This window comes from Hippichthys cyanospilos, chromosome 4 (assembly GCF_059441005.1).
Source record: "Hippichthys cyanospilos isolate Australia breed blue-spotted pipefish chromosome 4, RoL_Hcya_1.0, whole genome shotgun sequence".
Classification (NCBI taxonomy): domain Eukaryota; kingdom Metazoa; phylum Chordata; class Actinopteri; order Syngnathiformes; family Syngnathidae; genus Hippichthys; species Hippichthys cyanospilos.
In genome coordinates this window covers 8,779,743-8,785,007 of record NC_142372.1, presented here as the reverse complement: position 1 = coordinate 8,785,007, position 5,265 = coordinate 8,779,743, and the positions used below count along the sequence as shown (strand labels likewise).

The 5,265-nt window shown below is 41.0% G+C and overlaps 1 protein-coding gene across 3 annotated transcripts in view; it reads right to left on the bottom strand.

Annotated features, from left to right (window-relative positions):
* Positions 1–456: 456 nt before the first annotated feature.
* cd276 (CD276 molecule) overlaps positions 457–5,265 on the bottom strand; it is an 86,438-nt gene continuing 81,629 nt past the window's right edge. For all 3 annotated transcript variants that reach the window (XM_088412342.1, XM_088412343.1, XM_088412340.1), the window contains one exon: positions 457–1,169. The gene's annotated coding sequence lies outside the window, so the exon portion shown is untranslated. The remainder of the gene's footprint in view (positions 1,170–5,265) is intronic.

The window sequence follows — 5,265 nt, the reverse complement described above, 5'->3', positions numbered from 1 at the left end:
TCACAACGTGTTTAGGATGCATGCGTGTATATAAACAGCAAGCTTAACGAAAATAGAAGTGTCTGAATTTGTCAAGTCAGCAGAGATCTGCGTGGACATAAAATGGCAATTGTTGGACTTTCAACATTCTTTCTTTTGTTGAAGCTCAAAAGTCGGACAAGTCTCAAGTCAGTCGCGCGCGGTTCATTTTAGTGAGCAGTAAAAGAACAAAATCAACTCCTGTGTAGGCGTACATGACATCTTGCTTCCCATTCTTATCGATAAGCATTTTTAAAATCAAAGGAAGGAAAACACAGTTAGTGTCAATGAATTATTCATTCGTTAATGCGGCATAACTCCTTAGGCACGCTATGAACTATTCAGTCCAATCTCGTACTTACTTGTATGTAGCCTGCAGGGCTTAGAAGGGAGGAAAAAAAAAAGACTGAATAATGAGTTAAGACACACAATCACAAATGACTTTTCACTGTGTGTCTTTAATGCAAATAGGCCCAACGTTGGCATCCGTACATCAACCTTTGGCGCAGAACTCGTGAACTCTTGTAAACCTGTAACGCGAACTTCCCTACAGCTCGCCGACAAGATCAAGCATTGGGCACCAGCTGGAGTTTTGGGATCGTTAAAAACAATGCGTTATATAAGGCTGTCGGGGTGCGTCCCATGCACCATTTGCAGTTTGCTGGGGCTTAGCCGAAATTCACTTAAAATCACCTTCACTTCCAGGAGATAGCAGAGGAGGGACGCGGAGCAGACTCTGACAGATAGCGGTTACCCGGGCGACAGACGCTAATTAGGGAGCGCGGGTATAATGGCGGAGACCGGCTCTTCTCTGGCGGGGAGGGCGACTTCAATGAGCTCTGACATGTTTTTAAAAAGTTTGCATTGAAAAGGACCTGCTGTAATACTGGCTGGTGGTGATCTTCCATTGAAGAAAAAGAAAAAAAAAAAAAAAACAGAAGTAGCACGGAGTATATAATGGCACATGATGCGTGTTAATGGCCACTCGAGAGAGCCTCACACGCGAAGACGATGACAGCAAAAATGACGATGATGGACTTGTTTTGCGCTCGGCTGATGACGAGGACGTCGCAAACAGCCAGCGTGTTGATGAATTCTGAAGCTTGGAGTGCGATTACCCAGCAGACTCATCTGCTGCCCGATTGAAGCACCTGGGAAAAAAAAAAAAAGTGAAATGTATCAGATTGGCTTTGAAAGATGCTAGTCACACATCAAATGATAACTTTTGACTCGTCGTGGAAATTTTTAGGACGATTAATTGAAACCCAGGAAGAATATCTTTTTGAATTCCTTATTATTTACTTGCGTCATAAAATTGAGCTAAAATGGGTTTCAGTTCAGACTGCATTGTTATCTAGCACAGTCGGGTACACCCAGTGAAATATGTTTTCAGCCAAGTACCCCTTAACCAGCGCAAAACATTTTTGACTTAAATCATGCCATCAGTGAATATCGGTCGTCGACTTCCTTCGCTATTGGTATCTGCCCTGAAAAATCAATCATCAATCGCTAATATTTTCTTTTTTTTAACTTTAGAGCCTTTCAAACTTCATTTGTATTGGTTCACAAAAAATAATCAACACAAAGTCTTATCAAGAAAAAAAATATTTATAAATATTTGTACACAAAAATAATCAACATATCGTGCTAAAAACATTCTCAAAAAGGAAGTAAATAAATAAATATTTCTCCATAGAAATATATAACATTCTTCTTTTTTGGATTACAGTAGAGATCTGTTCACAAAAAAAATGTTACTTTAATTATTGATCAATATTTGTCCTTATCAACAAAAAGTGTTACCCCCCCCCAAAAAAAGGCTATCATAGGTCATTATGTCACCCCTTTATGCTACTGGAAAAGTAGATCACAGGGCAAATGTTTGGCCTATCTTTTTCCCCATATTTAAAAAAGCATGAATTTGACATTCAAATTTAGTGCGAACGAGCTATTTGTCTTTCTGTCCGGTCATTTTCTGGCTACGAGTCGAGAGTGCAAAATCGCAATCTCCTAGAAAAAAAAATCAACGAATGAATGGCTCCTATAAAGTCATCACATGATCGCAAATAAAAGCAGCTCATTGTTGTGGCGAGAACTCCCATCACACCGAAGAGGAAAAAAAACCCCATCTCCCAACCAACAGCAGGATGTGCGCAATTTCCAGCTATTTCAAAGATTTATCCGCTTCTATCAGTATGCGTTTAGAGGTTTGACATTTTGAAGCTCTAAGCAATACCCTCAGGGGTTGGCATCACGCCAGCCTGTCCGCCACGTAATCGTCATCTCAATTAGAAAGCGGGCACAGCTGGCGAATATAAGTATTTCTGTAGTTCCTGTAAATCTGCCTTCAAACGGGCGAAGACGTCTCCGGCTTCCCCCGAGCGGGCCTAAGCCGTTCAAAGTTCCCGTATATCTAAATCAAAAGGGATCGGTGACGGGTTTAGACAAGCACAGCCGAGGTCTTAATGTAGCGCGCCGTTCTCCTGTGCAATGTGGCGGAGATTATTAGCCTCCCTCGCCGAACTTAACATTCACCGTCCCGACTAGAAAGCAGAATGAATCCCTCGCCCCCCTCGCGGGCGAGCCTTTTCATTTAGGAAGCGGCACGTGCGCGTCCCGCCGAACGACTTGAATAATGCATCCGTAAAGACGTATCTCCGAGCTCCGCTAAATGGCGTAGTTAATGCAAAGGCTTTAATGAAGCCACGGGGACCGCTTTCCTTCTCCGCGTTAGAAGCAAGGTGGCTGCCGGTGAAAAAACAAAACACGATTGCTTCTGAGAATGTACAAGCTCCTTTGCGTTTCATTCAGAACTCTGCAAACGCCATCGATTTTTCTTTTAAGTTTCAACTGATTCTCTTTGCGGGCATGCTTCAAAAGCTGCACCGATTTCACTAGAAGAGCTTTGCAAAAAATGGAAGGTTCCAGGTTCACTATTTACTATCTGGCTACAAAGGAATATTTTTAATCATTTGATTTAGGTGTCTAATATTTCGTCGATTTTTCGAGGAATCTGATTTTTAGAAATCTTTATTGAAAATGACTCAAATTGAAAGCAGAAAATGTCACGTTTCTGATTCGGTTGCAGGTTTGGTCGATAACATGTCAGAAAATTGGCAAAACATGTAGATGATTGTTTTCTTAAGAAAAAGTACAGTACATGTTTACATAATCACGTGTCTAATTGCTGTGATTCAACACAATGATAAGCAGTCTGTTTTCATGGAGTACTAAAAAAGTATAAAGATATTTCCTGTCAGGAAGCTGAATTTCTGATTTGGACGATTCCTCCAAACAATTTTTCTAATAATTTGTCAATTAATTCGGTTATCAATTAATTGTTGTTTAATCATTGCACCTTTAATGTATTTTTTCCTCCTATCGAACTGATCATCAGCTTAAAAACACCTTCACCGGATTCTTTGTGTTTTTTGAGGTAGGCAAACATGCTACAGTACAAAAAAAAACTGTCCAATCCAAAATTATGGACTGATTTCATGAATGTATGTTGATACAATATGTCATCTCATCATCGTATAGTTGTGCTCATAATTTTACATCCCCTAGGACAGGGCTCACCAACCTCTTTGAAACTAAGACCTACTTCTTTGGTAACGATAAATATAAAGGGCTACCAGTTCGATACAAATTTTTTAGATGTCAAAATTGTGCAAATTATCTTTAATTCCCTTCTTGTTATTGGGTTAGTAATGATATACAGTTATGCAAAGACACTAGTCAACTGCAATAATTAAGAGACAACTCCACCAAATATGTAAATAAAATGTATGTATATATGTATATATATATGTAAATATATATGTAAATTCCTAAGGACATTCTTAAAAAGAAATCACAATGTCTTATCACTTGTAATCTATTTGTAGAACATTCTTGCGGGCTCCTCAGGTGGTCCGTGGGGTCGGTGACCCTCGCCCTAAGTTTAAGAGCATGTAAACTTATGGTAAACATGAGCACAGCTGTTTGTAATAGTTGAATGGAGGCACCTGGACTCTAGTTCTAAATCTTCAAATGTAGAGCTGCCTTTTTTAGTGGTTGTGGTGGGAGTGTTCCCTGGGGCTGGTCACATGAGGGTTATTGTTGTTGTTGCCAGGTGTGGCTGATAAATGACCGTGATAGCCTCCAGGGGACAAAACCACCACACAAAAATAAGAGGAATGAACACCGAAGATTTAGACCTAGAAGAAGCTTTTTTAAGGGCAACTGTCCAGTTGCCTTCATTCAGGTTTGTGATTTTTTTTTTTTTTTTAATAACCGGTCATAATTGATATTTTTGCATGCGTGAAAATATAGTGCATTTTTTAAAGTTGTGCATCACAAGAATTACCAGGAAGTAAAGACAAAGCGGTCCGTTTTTGTGCTCAGTTTAAAGCAAAATGAAAGGTACTTTACGAAAACCTGCATGAAAGTCTTGCTCAGCTGTTCCATTTTCATTTCTGCCAACACCGACGTCCATGCTTGCAAAATAACGGCTATGTTCCTCTTGAGTCACGTTTGGACAAGTTTTGCTGTCATCCTTGTCAGCATTAGCATGAAGTGAGCTGAAAAGATGCGACGGGTTTGAAGTGCGAAAATGCTGACTGGCAAGTTTGGCCTAAACGGAGGCTTGCCGTGCCCACCCATGCATTTTATCGAACGCTTGTCCTCATTAGGCTAACGGGCGAGCTGCTGTCTATACCAGCTGACTTTGGACAAGAGACGAGCTACATACACCCTGGAATGGTCGCCAGTAGGGTTAGGGTTAGGGCCATTTACATCCATGGGTAAAACGAGAGACTTTTAAAGAACATACAAGTCAAGTCAATCAGTAATGTCGACAAAATAGAATCGTGTCCAGGATCTTTTAACAAGGAAGAGGCTAAATTAAACGCCAACGTGTTAAACAGGCAGAAGCAATCCTCCGCTTCCAGCACACGAGTCGCGGCGCTGATGGACGGATTCATTTGCAGCAGGTACTCCAAATTGCAGGCTGCTTTAAAAGGCCTATCAGAGCTTGTTCATGTGCAAAATAAGGCAGATTCAATCTCATCGACCATTTCTTTTCCCTCCCATCATCTACAACTGAAAGGGGGGGGAGGGGGCACAGTTCATCCTCCGGAGTTTGCAGCCTTCTTCCTAATTTGTATATTTGAGGAACATTACACACAAGGAACAGCGGGGCTGCCGCTTTATGACACCGTGGCGCCAAAGCACAATCAGAGGAAGCCATCAAAGACAAACACCGGC